Source organism: Parasteatoda tepidariorum, chromosome 3 (assembly GCF_043381705.1).
Source record: "Parasteatoda tepidariorum isolate YZ-2023 chromosome 3, CAS_Ptep_4.0, whole genome shotgun sequence".
Taxonomy (NCBI): Eukaryota; Metazoa; Arthropoda; class Arachnida; order Araneae; family Theridiidae; genus Parasteatoda; species Parasteatoda tepidariorum.
The window spans coordinates 55,039,250-55,060,784 of NC_092206.1; the positions used below are offsets into that span (position 1 = coordinate 55,039,250).

A 21,535-nucleotide genomic window follows, 5' to 3' on the forward strand; every position below is an offset into this window, starting at 1 on the left:
TTGGAAGATTTTGCCATTAACGTAGAAATAGACTCATGTGTTTTATGCTGAATTTCATAACCATAAATTATAAAAATGCTAAATATAATATTTTCCCCTTATTTTAAGCTAAATTAATACAAAATAATGGGGGGAAAAATATGTTTAATAGAAATTCTGCTTCAAAAGGTTAGCTATTTTCATCCTCTATTAAAGTTATTCCGTTATTAATAAAAATTAAATTTAAAATTACTTATTTAATTTAAATTGCATTGAAGTTTTTATTTAAACATTTAATATTGCTAGTTTTTTAATACAAGGTGGATGATATTATAATAAATTAGAAAAAAAATGTAAAAATGTATATATTAAGGAAATTTAATATAATTACAAGCATATTTTCACTTTTTTTCAGAAACTTAGAAGTTTCCGATCTAAAAACAATACTAGAGATTAGTTTGATGGACAAATGCCGTATTTGAAAAAAGTGTGGCTTATTATTATGTTTCCTCAAGCCATTCAACTTTGTATGAATAAAAGAATTCTAAGTACCTAAAAATTGCAGTAACGGTTTCTTTAAATTAGCATAATTTTAAAAAAAATATTTATAAAATTTTCGATTTCAAAATTGATTTATTGACTGAAAACAGATTTTAATTTGTCTGCAAGAAACAGTAAAAGTTTCTGATTGGGCTCAGAAAAAAAAATGGGGGGGGGGATTTGATTTTAAAAATCTAATTTTAATATTAGTGGTATGAATGATAAATTTTAATGTAATTAATGTCATTTTTAATTATTTACGTTCGGTCTTTGGTAGTTTTTTAATATTAAACAACCATAACTTTTTGATTTTTTTCCTACAAATATTTAATGTAAAAATATAGGTTAGGGGCATGAAAAATTAATTAAAAAAAAAACAAATTAGATTCAGTTTTAGTTTTATTTAGCTTATGGATAAATATGATGATAAAATCTCCTGCTTGTGATCACAATAGCCTTTAATGTTCAAAAAACTTTTAACTGGCCGCAATCTATAGTAACTCATAATACTCAAGCTCATAAATTTAAAAATAAAAGCGACGTGTTTGATTTTACTAAAATAAATTTCAAATAAAATAAATGAAATTAATTAACTAAAATTTAAAATAAAATAAAATAAATTGCCTCAATATAAGAAGCAAAAATATTTTAAAGTTTCGATTAGTAGCTATTTCGCTTTTAAAAATGTCATTCTATTTATATCGGTTAAATCATAAAGTGAATAATAAGTAATAGTTATTTGCAAATAAAGGATGAATTAGAAACTAAATTTGTACAGTTAATTTCAATGCATGGAAATTTTTTATCAGAAGAATTTGATAATATTTGAAGTACCCATCGTTATGGCCCCTATCATCAAGCGGGCAACGCCCCCGTTGTGCACCCATACTAATGCAACGTCATGTTTACGAGCATTACTACGCGCTACGCACCGTGCTCATTTAGTATCATAGGAGTCAAAGCAAAACCAGCAACCCGATCTCAGCTATATAGAACCTATAAAGGGGCCCACTTTCAGGGGACCTGCAGGGCGGAAGGCAAACTGCTCATGCGTCAAGCGACGGTCAGTGACACCGTTTGCAATGTCAGGGAGGGGGGGAGGGAATCGCGACATTCCGCCCACCCTAGACAACCTTATCACCCACTAGCTGAATAAATAAGTTAATTTGCCTCAGAAACAAACACGTGAACCATAGTTATCAATGAAACAAATAACAAAAAAGATGGCCAAATGTGTATTTTTTCAATTTCTGGAAAAATATCTTCTTGTTAACAGATGTCACCTTCTGACATGAGAAAATCGTTTTCTTGCGCAAAAACAAAAGTGATAACCAAAAAAATGAATATCGAGTTTTCATCAGAAAGTAGTTAACTTACCCTAAGAGAGAAAAATCGAGTTATAAGTTATCTTCAACAGATAAGTAATGTTTATCGAAGGATAATATGCCATATATTTTTGAAAGGTATCTCAAGCAGTGTTCTCTAAATGCTTTAAATCATGTAAAATGCTTTGGAAATAAAACATTCTGTTGTTGTTTAAAGCAATGTGATTACAGTCTCTATGTGGTTTTCGCTAAGTTTTAAGCATAGTAAAACATATTTTATCGGAAAAATATGTTACAGTAAAATTTCGTATTATTTACAGCTTGCGAACGAAAACTCACTTCAGTAAATTTCGGTCTCACGTAAATTTTCTTTAATTTTAAATAAATGAAATACATTTAAAATAAAAATATTTTCCTCTTTCAAACTGTTAATTATATTGTAATGAATTAATTAATTGAATTAATTAATTGAATTAATTAATTGAATTGTTAATTAATTGAAATTACACTATGTTATGCAGCTATAACATATTTTATTCTTGCTTATGAAATTATACATTATAAGCATGAAAAAGTAGCATGTATCTATTCTCTTAATCTATTCTCTTAAAGTAGCATGTATCTATTCTCATGTATCTGTTCTCCTAATACTATCAGCAACCCTTGACCTTCAATTCGCACATGAGTTTTAGATTATTAAACTATTTCTTCATATTGGACTCTTTACCCCAAAATACATTTATTCTTATCATTTCGGAAATGCACTTTCTTTAAGAAAATAAATGATAATCTTTTTTTCATTCTTTTTTTTAATGTTTTCGTTATTTTAGATAAACGGTTAAAATAAACAGTTATAAATGTGGGTCGTTGTCCTACAAACAGATAAGGAAGATGAAATATACATGAAACAATGAACAATTCACACACTAATTTTCTGATTTCATTGTCTGCTTGATTTTTAATTCGAGTTATTCTGAATTAGTGAAAAAGATAAAAGAGTTCTTGAATCATTTGTTATATAAATGGAGCTGCTGGTTCTTCATTTACATAGATTTACATTTGCTTGGAGGTATTTATTAAATAAATACACCCAAGCAAATCTATGCAGTCCTGCGCAAAATACTAACTTAGAAATAAAGTCTAATTAATTAAAGCCTGTTGTCTCCTAATATTAATTATGGATAGAAAGGAGTTGCATTCATATAACTGCATTATATGAAATATATTTGAGTTCTCTTTTAAATTTTACAATACTTACTAACTATCGCATTACTAGGAATTGTTCTCTAAAATTTGTTTTATTTTAATTCTTCTATTTATTTTATTCTAAGAACTCAAATAGGAACATCATAAAATTATTGCGAATATAGTTATTTTATTGAATTGGCATCTCAACCAACTGTAATCTCCTATCACCGCAATTTTTTTTCTATTAGTATCAAAGCGTGCATACAATTATTAAAGTTTTTTTCTTCTAATTTTGCCTAATTTACAACCATAGCAGTGTTATGATTTGCTGTTCAAAATGTGTTTTACTTTATTTCAAAACAACAATTTACGTCCAAAATTTAAAAAAAAAAAAAAAAAAATTATTGTGTGCGTCGTGTTTTGTCAATTTTTGATTTTAAACCATTGCGTTTCTTATATTTAAAGTGATAATCACTTTAAATTCTTTTCTATATGAAATGTATAGTAGTTACCTTTCAGATGTAGCATAACTTACAATCTTACAAAAGAACGAACTCGTTATCCAAATTAGTTTGCAAATTGTACAATATTTCGAAGCTTTTTTTGTCATATTTATTATAAAAAATATATAAATTCAGTTAGACTTTTATTGAATTAACTATATTCGAATATTATTATTTATGTAAGCATAATAGTAAAACAAAACAAAAAAACAAGAAAATATTAATTATGAATATGGATTGAAATTTAATAAATCTAACTGATATGGTTTAAAGCACAAGCATAAAAATACGAATATTGTAAATATTTTAATTAGTTCATATTATTTTCTAGGCTAGTAAATATACTTATCTCACTACATGCTATTTTTGACATTTTATTTCATTCATTACGCTTTGAATTTGATTCAACAAATGCTGATGTGATTTCGGTATCTTATCGTAAATGTGTTTTTTCTGCATTGGTATACAGAGTGGTGGGAAACGGGTTTTACAGATCTTTTTCCAATTTCAAGTTTTCGGCATCTTATCGAAATGCATTCATTTTATGTTGACATTCAAAGGAATGAAAAACAGGTTTTATAGATTATTTTCAGATTCAGTATTTTCGATATCCTACCGTAAATCTATTTTTTTCTACTTTGGTATTCAAAGGAATGGGAAATGATTTTACAGATCATTTTTAAATTCAGTGTTTTCGGAATGCTACTGAAACCTGAAGGATATTTAAAATAAATTTCAATTTAACCTCTACGGTTTAAAATAATTATATATTATAATTCAGTTTATATGAAAACTTAAAATGCCTATTATTGTATTTACCATTTTGAAAATGCAAATAAATTCCAACAAATAAAAATGACAAACAAATAATTCGGATATTACTTTCCAAATCTGTCTTGGGAGTTGTTTAATGAAAAAATTGACCATTCATTAAATGTGTAATAAATAAATCGAAATAAGTGTAAGATATCAGCATAATAAAAAAGAAAAATTGCTAAGAAAATTTATAGAAGTGCTAATGTTAAGTTTTTATTTAAAAAAAAAATATTTATTGTAACATAATTTTTTTTTATTTTCAAATAAGTTCACAAGGATATACTAACACAAAACTATTTGAAGTTGTAAGAATGGTAAAATGCCAACTTTGGATTAAAGTTCTCGACCAGACCCCTCAAGATCCCATAAATAATGAGGTTCGAACCAGCCTAAATACTTCATAGCAAAAGATTCCAAATTTTAACAGATATTAACCGAATAAACACCATACCCCAAGTAAATCAGTATTCATCAACTTAATTGAAAACTTCGGAAAATTTGCTTTTATACCAGTATAAGCATCGCAATTTCTTTATAAGGTTCAGTAATGAGTAGAAATTCAACATCGCATGCTGATTGGAACGAAAACGGTATCGCTAGCGTGTTGAAATAATCATGTTTATTAGCATATAGAGTGGAAAGTTCAAACTGCGCATTTTGCCAAAAATAATGTATCATCAGTACTAATCAGTACGGCATGTCCTGTTTAGGAATGGTTAACCTTTATCATGTATGCACCAAATACAAACATAATAATCAATATGCAGTGAATACTAATGCAGTTAAAGAAGTTTTTCTTTTATTTATGAAAATTAAAAGTAAAGTATTTTTTTTTTTAAATATGAGTTCTAGGTACCTTGAAATTTTGCACAATTCTTTTTGAGTTACTGAAAAATAATTTGTAGTGACGGAATTTCGATTTTTTTTTCTTCAAAGAAGTTACGTCTTTTAATGCTTAAAAACGTTGAATAAATCTGCATAAAATTATATATATTCAATATACTTATGTATTCAAGCATATTTTCTTTAAACAGAATGTAAAGAAATTAAAAATTAGTAACTCAAAAAATTTTTAAAATTTTTTGTTACATTCATATAAATTCTTGATATTGCCTAATTGATTTCAAATCTGAAATTAGTTTTACTCCTAAAGCTACGGAATTTTTTCTAAGTTATATTTTCAGGTCATTTTTTGTCGAAATGAACAAGTTTAAAAACGTTATCTATAACAGAAGATCACGCAAATATTGCGACAAACATCTAAGGGAGTTAGGGCACGTCACCAGAATTAAAATTGCATAGGGACCCACATCCATGTCGCCATAGGGGGCTAGAGGCGCTTTCACATTACGAACTGTTTTTTCGTGTGCTTTTGCGCAGGTAATAATACAGAAGCGTTCCTAATCGCGAACGACGACATTTCTGAGCAGGAGTTCTTATGCATTTTTAATTGCTTTAATTTCTGAGCATATCAAACAAATGGTCATTTTCAAAAGAATGCAGCATAAGGAATAAACGTTGTCACTTGAAAAATTGAAATCAAGAAGGTCAATATGAAGCGAAAGATAGCTTATCTTATCATAATTCCAATAATTGATTCGCATGATCTCTCTGTATGATGTAATTTAACCATTGCTATTAGTATTAACTGAGCCACATGAGATGATTTGTATTTCATTAATTAAGTAATTTGATATTTCCCAATGAATACTGCAGAAGAACTCTTCATTCCGATGAGAATAAATGCGAGTGATATCACCACGTGATGCAATTTAACTATTTCTATTAGTATTCACTGAGCCATATGAGCCGATTTGTATTTCGTTAATAAAGTAATTTGATGCTCCTTAACGAATACCGCAGGAGATACTCTCCTCTGTCCGGTATAATAAATGTGTATGATTTCTCCACGTGATGTAACTTAACCATTGATATTAGCATTTACTGTTATTAGATTTTACTTCCATTTAGTATTTACTACCATTAGTATTTACTCCTTATTAAGGTTAATTAATTCGTATGGTTCTTCGCATGACGTAATTTAACGCTTACCATTAGTATTATTTGTATTTCGTTAAGCAAGTAATTTGATGCTTCCTAAGGAATACTGTATAAGAAATTATCCTCATTCCGGTGAGAATAAATGTGTATGATATCCCCGCACGATGTAAATTAAACATTGCTATTAGTATTTCACTGAGCCCCATGGGCCGATTTGTATTTCGTTAATCAAGTTATTTAATGTTACAAATACTGTAGGAAACATTTTCGTCATTCCGGTGAGTATAATTGCACATTATTTCTTTGCATGATGTAATTCAATCGATCATTGCTATTAGTGTTTAACTGAGCCATGTTAGCCGATTTGTATTTCGCTAATCAATAAATTTGATGTTCTCTACTGATGTTTAATTTAACCATCTTTATTGGTATTTACAAAGCCTCCTAAGCCAATTTGTTTACTGTTAATGACGCAATTTGATATTCCCTGAAGAATGCCACACGAGAAATACAGATTGTCACGTGAAAGAGTGAAATCAAGTGCACTCTGACACGAAAGATAGGTAACTTATTATTCTCCTTCTTTATCCTGTGTGCGAGCACATGCAAAATTCTCATCGGCTTTTATTGGGTTCGAAGGTTAGTGACACTGTGTCTTGGTCATAAGGTATTATCATTAATATATTAATGAGGGAACGGTCTACTTCGTATCGACCTCGTTACCAAGACGCCTAGATCTCTGTTACCTCAATCAGTAAATAAGACAGGAATGCTCAGGCTCTTTTTTTTCTCTTCCCCTTGTTTCACGGGTGTATTGATTAGATATAATTGTGTTTGTAAGTATTAGCTGTCAACACGCTGATATATTGTTCTAAATAGTCCCTCGTTTTGTCATTCTCATCTGATCGGCAAATGTTGAACATTTCCTTTGTGGTTGTGTAATGTGTAAAACATAGTTTTTGATTCATGAATAATTCATTAGTATTTTTTCTTTAGAAATGGGTAAAAGAGGACTTGTGATAGCTGAATAATAAAGCAATTTGAATAAACATCAAAGAGAGTGAAATTTAAGAACGGTTTAAGACTTGAAATATACGTGCATGGTTCCAGAGGAAATTATTTTTATTAGAGGGATTTACTTTAAGGGGAGTCGGTACCCTCTATACCGACCCACTATATTTTTCGAAGGTTATGTAACCGCATGATTTAATTCTTTTTTAAAAAAAATGATACGTTATTTTCATAACAGCTATGAGTTTGCATCAGTTATTTATGACTGTTAGAGTAAATTTAGCCTATATTCATATATTGTTTTGAAAATGGATTGAAAAAAGCTTTATTTTTGAGAAAATAAAAACATTGTTTTCGGTTTAATTTTATATTCAAAAATTTACTCCAATAAAAAAAAAAAAATTTATAAAAATTTGCAAAGAAAAAAAAAGATAATAAGGCATTAATTTAAAAAAATTTAATCTAGGTTGGAAAATGTTGCCAAATTGTTGATTTTTTTAAAAAAAAATAATAACTTTTAAACTATTTACGTTATTTGTCTATTTCAAAGCTCGGATAATTCTTCATTTCAAAAGGTCGTGCATAGTTTAAAATTAAAGCTTTGCTTCAAGTGCAAGGCAGTTACACTAGGGCTTTTTAATTTTCCACGGCAAAAGAACTTCGCAAAACCATGTCAACTAATAAAAAGCAGGTAATTTGTGGGAGATTTAGTCAGTTAATCAGCATTATAACATGAACAGCACAATGAAATAACAATGATGTTGGAAATAATAGAAAATAGTTTGAAGCGTGCTTTTCAATATTAATATATTTAAACATCTGAGATTATTGTTGACATGATTGTTGATTACATCCATGATATGTATTAGAAATGGAGAATTTCATTGGTTTGACATTCATAAAATTGTTTTCCCATGAAAAAATCCATTCACTTCTTTTTTCTTTTGTTTCCCCCCATCCTTCTACTTAACTTGTTTCGCCACTATTTATTTATTTTTAAATCATATCTGCATTCGAATGTGATATACCAAATGATTGAAAAAACTGGTACGAACATCATTAAAACAATCCAATATTTTTAATCATAGATTAAAGGAAAACATGCGAATTTGATTAATTTCGCTATACATTTTTTAATTTCATATTATGTTTTTAAATAAGTATTTGTAAAAAGTTTCAGGTCCATAATAATAATTTGTTGTGCATAAAGAAGTGCAGAATATGTCCGATCTCGCGAACGAGATTCAGGCAACCCTGGGGTAATTTTTGGCTACAAAATTTCTTAATGTACGAAAGTTGTGTCGTTTTAAAAATTATAATTATTAATTATTCCTTTGATTACTCTTTACTTTGATGTCTATTTTTTAACACATGAGTTAGTTTATTTAAGAACTGTGCAAAATCAAATAGAATATTTTTTTCTTTGTCAAAGAAATTATTTTAACAAAATACAAACTTCACTTTCTAAAAACATTTTGAAAAAGTAAAAATTTTATTAAATTTATTTTTTTATAGAATCTTAAGAAAATTGCTATAATTTCGGAGGAAATTTCAAACCAAAATAAAAGAAAAATTGTAATTAAATAAATACAATTCAAATGGTCAAAAATGTTCTTAGGTGATAAGAAAATGACAGGAACATTTTCGTTATCTTAGTTTGATGTAATAAGACTTGAACTGTTTTGTAATAATTTTTGCTAAGTTTACTTATTTGAAGTTTCTCTTACTTCGGGTTCATCACAAAAACGTAAAACATCGTTAAATATCAATTCTTTGTTACTTTATCAATTCTTGAAATTTTTTTGTACATTTTATGAATTTAATTCTGCATTACTGAAATTATCTTTTGACTGTATTACAAATCCTCTTTCTTATTTTGAGATTTATTTAAATAGTATGTAAAAAAATAAATATTGTAGAAAGATAAAAGGCAATTTTTTAAAGGAGTAGCTCGAAAATTGAAATAATCTAATCACGAAAAGGATAAACTAACGAATTTACTAATGCTTTATTAGAATATTTAATTCTTCTAAAAAAAATGTAATAAAGCAACACATTTTATTATTAACAAAAATATTATTGACCCGGACGTGATTTGAACACGCAACCTTCTGATCTGGAGTCAGACGCGCTACCGTTGCGCCACCGAGTCATACCGTATTTTGTGTTAATTATTTATTACATCTGTAACATATTTATTCTTGAAGAAGTTTGTTAAATTTAAGAAGACAAGCTACAACGGAAATTAATTGTAAATTTCAAAGATAAAGCCACTTTTTTCTTTCAAAGTATCCAGAATTTCTAAAAATATTTTGCTTGTGCAGGCGCCATCTATTGTAATAAAAATGAACGAAGATGCTTTTTATCTTAAATTCTTCAATAGGAAAAAAGAGTTTTGAAAATTAAAAATCTTAGAATATGGTTTTCAGACTATAAAACAAGAATGAAGTAAACGATTAAAAAAAAAATTGTGTAATAACGAAGTATATTTCCTTCCTAATTGATTTTTTTTCTCAGAAAATAAAATTATATTTCTTATATCTTTATATTTAACTCCTTAGATAGAAGTTTGAACAACTTTTAATTTTTTCTCTTCAATTCTTATAAATTTCGTTTCTCAAAATGTAACTATTTCGTTTTAAGTTATTAGAAGTATTTTCTTTATTGGAAAAGAAGATTACATTTCAGAGGAACGAAAAAATAAGATCGTGGTAAATGCATGAGAAGTTCTCAAAAATACATACTTACCATATTTTAGAAGAACCGAAAATTAGACCGCATTTTAGAGTTACGACAAAATAATGTAAAATATTTATAAGTCCAGATAGATAAAAAATTTATTGAAATGTTAATTGACCATATTTTAAAGTAACTAGAAAATAAAACCAAATTGTGATAAATGTGATAAATTGAAGACGAATATGATGAAAATAAAAAAATAAAATATGATGTTACGAGTTCTCTCAGATTTCAAGTCTTTTTCCTATTGATTGTATATTTATTTATTTTATGTTTATTTATTTTACATATATTTGTTTTATATTTATTTATTTTATATTTATTTATTTTATATTAATTTATTTCATATTTATTTATTTTATATTTATTTATTTTATATTTATTTATTTTATATTTATTTATTTTATATTTATTTCTTCCTCATGTAAATTATTGTGAAACTTATTCTCTGTAAAAGATTTTCAACAATATTCTTAAATAAATTAATATATCTTAGTGTCCTAAAACTTCATTTTAAAATTTCGTTTGAAAATCATATTTTAAAAAGTCAAGTATTTATTGAGTAAAAATTTTAAATTTTAAGGTTATGAAAATTTTCAAAAACTAAAATTCAATAACTGAGTTCAATAGAACACATCTTAAGGAATAAAATGAAATATAATTTGTTCAAAATTATAAATTAGTTATAAAATAAATAAGGAAATTCTGGAGAGAAAAAAGTATTTACTGAATATTCGTGAGATTAAAAGTTAAATGTATATCATTGAACAAATGCTTCTTATTAATATTGATTTCTGATCCCAATCTTACAAATAGTATTATTGACTCGGAGGTGATTGGCACACGCAACCTTCTGATCCGATGTCAAATGCCACTGAGTCCCATTCACGTGATTATGCTGAGTTTCGAATTTATCTATCTCATTTTATTCTTTTGTGCAAATGCTACCAATTTTGATAAAAATCCACGATTTGACAAATTTTTAAATTTTCCAGAAATCTCTTGGGAACACTGTACAAAATATAATTTTAAGCAATATACAATAGAGGAAATAATTCAACGAATGCAGAAAAATAATTACGATCCCAGAGTAAAGCTTAACAGAAAGCATTTCTGTGCCTTTTTTAACAATTGTCTTTTTGAAATGCGTCTTTTTGAACAATTGTCTTTATGAATTTTTTTTTGAACAATTGTCTTTTTGAATTGTATCTTTTTGAGCAATTTAAATACATTCGAAGAAAGATCTTCTTTCAAAGTTGAATGATATTTTTCTTCAAAGGATATTTATGAGGAAGTAAAATTTGTCATGATGATATCAAAATTATTATACACATCATTACACAAGCGCTTACAATTCCTTTGGACGTTTTATTAGTTTATAATTTTAATTTGATTAAAATATTTGACCTAAATATGCTTTGAATATACAACCTTCCGAGACAGACGCAAATTTAAAGATTCATCCTAAAGATTTCTGCAGACTCTTGTAATTTTTATGGAATTTATATTTATTACTTCTTTTAAAACACTATAGAGCAGGGGTTGCGAACCTTTATGCACCAACGTGCCATTTTTTCAAAAAATTGTTTAATGAGGTCATAGACGTGCCGTCAAATAATTTTGACTTCGTGATTATTGGGAAAATAATAATACTAAATACTATCAACTCAAAACTCTTTTATTTACTAATAAAAAAAAATATGTTTTGCAATGTCTCAGTTATGCGCGTAATTCAACTTAAAGTAACATCAGTATGACTTCTGTTGTTGCAGANATAATAATACTAAATACTATCAACTCAAAACTCTTTTATTTACTAATAAAAAAATACGTTTTGCAATGTCTCAGTTATGCGCGTAATTCAACTTAAAGTAACATCAGTATGACTTCTGTTGTTGCAGATTAGATGACAAATAACTTTTATTGGGTTGTAAGATGTTAGTTTAAGCAGGACTGTAAAATTTTTTTTGCTAGTTACTTATTGTTAGCTTGTTTTTTATGGATGATGTTTTTTTTGGAATTAATTGTAAATTTTTTTGTTAATAATTAATTTTTTTGTGAATTTCATTTTTAACTGTTAATATGCTTTATAGTGAACTTTGTGATCGGTAGCGTGCCCAGAATATTGTGTCACGTGCCATAAATGGCACGCGTGCCATTGGTTCGCCATCCCTGCTATAGAGAATACCAAAAATTTCTCTCCCCCCCCCTAAATTCTCTAAATAATAGAACTTTAGTCTGTACCTTCATTCACGGCTTCATTCCAATCTATAACTGTTTCAATCGAGGAAAAACCAATCAGTTGGATCGAGTTAATTGCTCCTTTATTTAAATGAACTAATAAATATCAAACAAAATTTGTATTCCTATTCTATTGAGATCAAGTGTTTTAGCTTTAAAAATATTTTCAATTACCATTTTAGGATTTTAATCTTTACTGATAAATAAAACCAACTAGTTCTAATTTTATATTGTTAAGAGTACAAGAGACTTAACACTTTTTGGTTTATCATGCATCTTGCCCTATGGAAAAATTCCCTCCCTTGTTTGAGAACCTATATTTTCTACTATAGATCGTTGCTATTAAATTTTTATATTAGGATAAAGTCTCATATAACACAGATGAAGATTTAAAAAAAAAAAATGTAAACCTACTACTAAAAATGCTAAGTAGATTTTCTGTGATAAACGAAACTCCATATTCTCCAGACTACATCTATGCAGCCTACATTACACAGCCCCCAACCTATCACCTAAGCCGGCAATAAAATCCTGTAAAGAATTTCACCAATGAATAATAATAAAACAACAAACACTGAGAAAACTTTCATGTATGGGGTGCTTTCATGAATATGGTAGACCTAAAAATGACTATAGGTCTTTACTGATACCAAACATATCCTCTTTTCCTATAATATTCGTCGATGAAAAATACGTGAACATGACAACAGCCTTGTTGATAAAAAAAAATTAAAAAAACGTTTTAGTCAGTTCATTTAAACTAATATAAGTCAAACAGCACAATTTTTGTTTAAAATGATAATTTTTGCTAGTGAAAAGTGATTAAAGAGACTGACTCACGCACTTACGAACTTATGCACGTCTGATACAAGTCAAAGTATTTACCTACCGCGCCAAGTGATAACTTTCGCCAGTGATAGTGCATGAGGAACGTCAAAAAGATGAACTAAGAAACACATTTTTACGTTTACGTCTGTCACAAATTAAACTGTTCCTCTCGTATATAATACGTATTATGTCTTACTGTGTCTCGTACGTACAAAAAAATTTTCTTTACTTTCACGTTTACGTTTGATACAAGTCAAACTTCATCATCTTGAGCCGCGATGGCTCAGGGGATAGAGCGTTTGCCTTCCAATCAGTTGAACCGTATTCGAATCTCAGCGATGGCTGGTCGATCCGTATCCGGCTTGCACCGACCACTGCTGACGTGAAATATCCTCACTTGTAGACGGAGCATGGGTTAGAGTCCCTTTATTGTCAGGCTAACCGTGGAAGGTTCTCGTGACCTTCCTCTCCATGTAACGCAAATGCGGGGTAGCTCCATCAAAAAGTCCTCCACGGAGTTAAATTTCTCCCAATACTTGATACAGGAGTTCCCTTATCTTCTGGATTGGGTTTATAATTACAAGGCTACGGAGTTGAACCTTAGAAGTCGTAAACCCAAAAATTGGGTTGGCTGTTCAACTACGGATATTAAATATAATATAAAATAAAAATGTTATCATTTATGTACTTCTCACCTGCGAAAAGTACGCCAATTGAATTTTCTAAATTGAACTATCCAATTGAACTATCTAAATGACGCCAATTGAACTATCTAAATTGAACTATCTAATTGAACTATCTAAATGACGCCAATTGAACTATCTAAATTGAACTATCTAATGGAACTATCTAAATGACGCCAATTGAACTATCTGAATTGAACTATCTGAATGAAGCCAATTGAACTATCTAAATAGAACTATCCAATTGAACTATCTAAATGACTCCAACCGAACTATCAAAAACATTTTAACGAGTTGTACATCATTTCTATTATAGTTTCACTCGCGGAAAATGTTCATCAAATACGATAGTTGACGACAATCAATTTACCTGCGAACCATTACATATCAATGAAAGATGGACATCTTTTGATAATTCCTACAAACAGCCGCGGGTCATGCAATGTCCCACTATGATAAGGTAAAAATGAATAACTGAGCAGGGGTGGGAATCTATTATTCCATTTTTTTCCCACCCATTTTAAAATATTTCTCAAAATCTCTCTTGGAATCAATCGGACGTGACTTAAAAATAAATCGGGGCCGTTAATAACATCGCTGTATCTCATACGGGACCCACCCGCTAGTGATCCATTTTTTCCACACTCCAAGAGAGGGGAGGAAAGAGATAAAGAAAAATTAAATGAAAAAAAAAAAATCTATCCCTTCTGGCCGTCGCCAAGACACAACCACTGGTCATAGCTACACATTCACTCCTATCTGTTCCTTGTGCATCCATTGCCAAGCAGCTAAAAAAGGATGCTGTGGGGGCCGTATTCAATTGCCCGTTTTATGAACTCTCGATGATCCCAATTTGTTTCTATGTGGCAATTGGGTATGGTTGAAACGATTTAAATCATTTAATTTCTTTTTTGAAATAAATTCATTGATTTAAAGCAAGTGATAGAAATATCTTTTTGTTACAAATATATTCATTAGCCTCGTGAGTTTTTTTAAAAAGTCTTTTTTCATTGATATTAAAAGCTTTATCCTGAGAACTAATGTGAGGGTAATGTACGCAAATTGTTATTTGATATTCAAAATAGACTAAAAAATAAAAGTACTCATTGTGAGTTAAAGTGATACAAAACTTTTAAATTATAGCTTTCCATTTGTTGAAGAAAAAATAATTTGTAATTTGAAAATCTAATTTGAATAAAAAAAAAAATAAATAAATAAAAAAAAAAAGGAAATCCATTATTTTTTTTTACTTTTCTCAAAGAAACCATGATTTTTGTTAACCTTCATAGTATCATTAATTGAATATTGATAAATTTGGGTTTTTTTCCTAAAAAATATTAGTCATTATTTTTGTCCGTATTGAAATTGTAGAGGACATGATTTGGTATTTAATTACTTTCTTTATGAACTGATTGTACCCATTATACCCACATACCCATTTATTTTTATTGTAAAAATAGCATTATTCAATATTAGTTTATTTTCACGAGAAGAACGTATTTTATTCTGTCCATTATATTCTATATTTTAATTCTTTCAATCCAATTGTTACCAATTATAATCATAAAATTGAAACTTTAAACTAGTTCAAAGAATAATTTTTATATTCTATATTTATGAATTTTCATCACATATTTAAAATACCGTACTTAATCTACACTTACGAAATTAATATTTCTTGCCCCAGCTTCATCCTTCAAAAAGAAGTCAAAAACTTTTTTTTTAAAAAAAAGAAAAATATAGCTTTGATGCAAAGCTTGTAATATTTTAGTATGCATAAAAATTTTATTTGAACAGTTTTTGAAAGGAATCATCGTATTTTATTTTTATTAATTAAGTATTTTAATTAAAAAATCAGTACTTCTTTTTTCTTCTTTATATTTCTGCCTAAATAATTAAAACATTATTAAAAGTGAAGAAATGAATTTCACGTTTTCTGCATAAATAAAATTATGCAAGGTCTCAATGGATAAGAATTTTACTTAACCAGGGTATTATCACAAAATGTTACCCTAAAAAGAGTGTTTTTATTATTATATTTTTAAATCTCCTTTTACTCATAACTCTTTATTAACACAAGCATGGATAATTTCATTCAAATGCAAAGGGTTCATTTTCCATGATCGATATTAGACTCAGGTGTTTCCTTGTCTTCTGATCTGAATTCTAAATTTAAAATATATAGACTTGAATAATATTGACTTACAGGGGCAGGCCATTTATTTACTTTAAGAAATAAATTACAAAAAACTTTTGAACAATAATTTTTATACTAATACATTTTTGAATCATTAATTTTGAATAGATATATAATTGGAAATCAAATTTTGTCAAATCGATATTAGACTCAAGTGTTTCCTTGTCTTCTGATCTGAATTCAAAATTTAAAATATATAGACTTGAATAATATTGATTTACATGGGCAAGACATTTATTTACTTAAAAAAATTAAAGAAATAAAAAAATTCGAACAATAATTTTTATACTAATGCATTTTTGAATCATTAATTTTGAATAGACATATAATTGGAAATCAAATTTTGTAAGCTTGCATTCATAATATTGACGTCGTTTATTGAGCAAAGAGAATGAAATTTAATATGAATAGTCACTTCTTCAGTTGAACATTTTTACTTTGAATAAAATTATTCTCTGTTTATGAATGCCCTGAAAGAGAAACATCATGCTCGTTTGCAGCATAATTCATTTTTCGCTTTGCATAACCATTTGAAACATAACCCACTGATAATGCGCATTGTACACAAACCTTTATAACATAATTACAGCTTTAAGTAATGAACCATTATAACTGGCAGTGAGATCATTAAAATCATTGAAACGATCGCTAAAATATTCAGTTTCCATTGCGTGTTTCTAAGTCGTCAAATGCTGAATTTCATAAATTTATAATTGCGTGTGAAGATTACTTCGGATATAAAGAATGCATAATGAAAGTTGCCTTTATAGTAATTTGTAATAAAATATGAGTAAATAGAGATGAGAATTGGCTAAAGATTTCCCTTATCTCATTTACGTAACAGCTGGCACTTATAATTTCATCAAAGTATTGAGCAAGAAGAACAATTTCGAAAAACAATAATCTTTCAATATTTTTGTCTATACGCGTAGTAGTTTTTTTTTTATCTGCGTTACAAAAATATATTCTTGCACATGTATTTAGGTTGAAAAGACATTTCAACGTCGAGAAATGCAAAAATTCACTGAGAAGATGAAAACATAAAAGTAAAAACAAACCAACATAGCCAAAACACGACACACAAAAGTAGGAACTTTTTAAGGAACTCCAGTTCTATGGTATTTCCCTTATGTATTATTAAAATACAAGCATATATTCTCTATCTGTAGGATATTAAAAATATTTAAGGAAGCAGATGATATAAATAAAAGTACAGTTAATACAACTCGTATTTAAAATTCTCTCGCGCTCTTTTAATGGAAAAACGTAGGAGGGTAAAAAAACATAAAAAATTAGTTCTTATTTATTTTTTGGGTGTATGTCAGATTTCTTATTAGGAATAAATAAAAGCGGTGTTAAAGGGTAAGGAAATTGAATCGCCGGATAAACTACTCACATTTCTCATTCGATAATTATTTTTGAAAAATACTTTTTTTTTTAATGACAGCAACTGTTTAAAGTACAATTTATGCAGATATAATGCAAGTATTACATAGAAAACAGTTCTAGCTTTTGCATATCACATAAGGTACTCACTTATTTAAAAATTTTAAAAACTTTGTCGAGTATAGCGTTTATGGCACCACTCGCTACTACCACACAGAACAAACTACTTAAGGAGGATAAAATGTGGATACCGATAAGGATGAAAGCAAGTCTCAACTTGAGATCTTTTTAAGAAAGTAATGGGGTCTTAACCCTAAATATTTAATTTTTAAAAGCCATTCTGCTTATTTAAACTAATATTAAATTCTTAATGATAGTTTTGAATTCAAAATAAAAGAAAAGGAGGAGGAAGATCAAAATAATAATTCCATCTCCACCTGAGAATTCCTGATTCATGAGTTATGGCTTAAAAACTAAAAATACAGCAATATTTTATATTTATGGCCCCCTAGGGAAGAAAGGGGACTGACTCGAGGGGTGGGGGATAGAAGGGATTAGTGCTATGGTGGGGTGGGGAACGATGCAGGGAATGAACCAGCAAAAAAATATGGCTCTTACCACTTGCAAAAAACAGGGGGTTTCAAGAGACTGAAAGGCGACATGATAGACGCCGCAATTCGTTGTCATAGCTACCTGCAATAAATAATTGTAATGTCTCCATATTGCAGGTAATTAAAATCATGATTGAAAATAAAATATTGCTACAGAAAACTGTTAAACTTTAGAGAATTAATATTAGAATATTGTTTTTTTTTCTTTCAGTTTTAAGTTTCTCTTTTATTATTGTGTGAAATTACTGTTAATTAATAACAGTTTATAAAATTGGATAGTAAATTTAATCATTTTCACAGATAAAGCTAATACGCATATAGTGACAAATTTTTATTGTACTACGCAATTTTCTGATGCACCAAAATAAATATATTTAAAAATATTGAAATATTTAATTTAATTTGTTTAAAAACTACATTTTTCTCTGAAATACTATTTCATTGTTTTTAAATGGTCAATTTAGTTCTCTTTTTCTTTATACTCCTCAAGAATATTTCATTATTAATTCTTTAATATTTATATTTTTTTCTTGAATAATTCATTAAAATTAATAATAAGTTTAATATATAATTGAAATAGTTTAAATTATGTACTAATATTTACAGTGGTATCTTTAGCACGTTTTATTGCAATTTATAAGACGCAGTTACATCAGTCAATATTGCACGTTAGAAAAGAAATCTCAAGCTATAAAAACAAACATAGGTTTACTATTCGAACCGAATGAGTTCAGAATGTTTTTTCCTCCCTCTTTTAATAAAGTATAAACCCTTATTTTCAAAAAACTTCAGTGGTACTTTCTTTTCTTTATAGGCGAGATTTAAAAAAAAAGTATTGTCTCTCTCTGCTATAATATGCATACTGTCAAACTAAGTGGTTTCATTCGATAGGCTTAGTTGGTGCGATAAAATTCTGGTTGTTAAACCGTCTTAAGTGTAAGCAGTTAATAAACGGTTTTTCTCACAGTTAACAGTTTGGATACCGTCTTATTTATCGTTATTTGACAGTTATGTTTGAATATGATTAAGTGATAATTAATTAATCTATTATTTAACCATTTATTCTGAGAAATTTCCAACAGTGTGGTTATTAAAGAACCTTAGATTCATTGAACCCAAAACTATATTAAATTGAGATATTATATGAGTAGTTTATACTTAAAAATCTTTATAACTTCTGATCTCTTACTCTTAACGACTCTGTATTGGTCTCATTGGAATTAGCGTTTAAAAAATACATAGGCAACAGTACCTTACTCGCTTAGATAGTAATGTCAGATCCATATGCGTATATGGGTATACCTTAAAAATTGTACTTTCTTAAAAATAAAATGCTTACAGTCAACACAAAAACTATTTACTTCGAATTTACTCAATTTCTAAGCCCTGCGTGTATTTGTCTGCTCTGTGAAGTCTGAAATGTGAGTAAACTGTAAGTTTTTTTAAAAATTAAAAATCTTTAAAATGTATGATAGAAAAATTGAAGTAAACAAAATTTAAGTGAATAAAGGAATTATATTCCTGAAATATTATCCGTTTTCCATTCGATGGCTACATACATATCACATCATACTTAGTGCACCTACACAGCAAGAAGAAAAATGTTAGTGTAACTTTTTTTTAAACAAAATGGTGGACTATTTTAATAAAACAAATGGAAAAAAATGACAAAAATGGTAGCTACTATTATACAACAAAAGTGGTGTAGAGGAAGAACACTAGACTTAACTTTTAGTATAATCAATAATCAAGGACAGAGCTAGGGGTTGTGAAATACCAAGAATTCTCCCTCGTACAATTTTGGAAGCGTGGAAGTTGCCACCATTGCTAGTGGTCAGTAGCGCTAAAGCTTATAATAACTATATGATTATAATATTCAAAGTTATTTTTACAGTTATAACAACAGTACAGTACAGTGCAATACAGTTTTACAGTTATTACAATAAAATTATTTTTACAATAAAGTTTGAAGTAAGAAAAGTTAGATTAGGAAGCATACATATTTAAATGCTTAAAAGCAAAATTGACTTGTAAATATGCAGGCTCATGAAAAGAACACGATGATGAATATGAATTAGACTTAACAAAACAGAAGTGGTTTAAATTAAACATTATAAAAATATTTAATACAATTGACAGATATTTCAGAAATAAATTATAATTTGTCTTATTACACAATTAAAACATACTTAAATTTTATAATGGCTAACTTTCATTTCTGTAGAGCAGTTTGCAAGATAAACGACAATTTCTTGTTATTTCGTACTTAAGCGTAGACAATCTATTGACGGTATCCAAAATACGTCAAAACTGGCGTTTTTGGAAAGGAAATAACTCACGAACTGTGCGAACGCGTGATTTTAGTATGAGCATTCTTCTTTTTTGGTATTTAGATTAAACTACATCCTTTAAAGTATGCATGAACGCTTGATTTGGTGTTAACTTAAAAGAAAATGTTCCATCATCCAATTATTCGGGTTGTTTAACACCAAATTTGAAGAGAAATTACATCGCAGTTTTTACGGTATAGTTTACCTGTATGGGCATCCATGTGGTTTTCTTTTTAGAACTAATTAATTAAATGCAATATTATTTTTAATGTAAAAGTTTTTATGTAAAATTAAAATATCAAAATTGCGTTATGGGATAGATTTTGCTTCAGGGAAGTAGGCTACACTAATTCGTTTCCGGTGATTCATTTATTCAACACTTTAAAAAGTCTTTATTATTAAAATAAAAAGCATGATTTAATTAAAAAAAAAACAAATAGGGGAGATTGGGGTTAAGACAGGGTACCTCGATTGTGTTGAAATTGGTTCTGTTTTTAGCGGAGAAATTCTGAAAGATTGTTTATGAGTTAAAAAGAAGGGCCTACTATATTTACTTGTTGTTACTGATTAATTCGTGGTATCTGCGTAGATAAGTTTGTTTTACTATGTGAACTCTCTAATGTTCTTTTGCTTCTAAACTAGCCTTATTTATCAGTCATTGCAATCACTATAAGTTTGCACATTTATACATCAGTCATTGCAGTTATTATTAGCTTATTATACGTCTACTAAAGATTCAGATCCTAACAAACAATAAGTCCAATAATAGCACTGTTCTGTTATTTTTGATTCGATAACCTCTGCTATCGTGGCAAGAATGGGCACTACTCTGTCTTACCTCGAGATGATGATATGTGTCTATACTGGGTCCATAAAAGCTGCAGTGCAGTGGAAGAAGAAGATATATCTAAGACTGAAAAAGGTTTTACGAGGCCAACAAAGGCATTTATTACGAGATCCTTCCTAAAAGCACAAAATGCCTTATTTCCATTCTTTGCAGAGTTTCTTAAGATCCTTTATACGAAATAGTAGTTCCTATATGGATACAAAGAAATTTTCACAATTTTCGTTAAAAAAATAAGCGCTATATTTTTCAAAAGGAAATTTGATCGAGATTTCAGCAGTCCCGAGGCTCTGAACATTTGTCCTTCTCTCCT

General features: G+C 28.4%; 1 protein-coding gene and 1 non-coding gene across 2 annotated transcripts in view; one reads left to right on the top strand and one right to left on the bottom strand.

The window, feature by feature from the left end:
• LOC107453167 (uncharacterized) overlaps positions 1-21,535 on the top strand; it is a 170,123-nt gene that overhangs the window by 15,363 nt on the left and 133,225 nt on the right. The window lies entirely within an intron of this gene.
• TRNAW-CCA (transfer RNA tryptophan (anticodon CCA)) lies at positions 9,444-9,515 on the bottom strand. The gene has a single exon. It is a non-coding gene; the product is annotated as a tRNA-Trp (tRNA).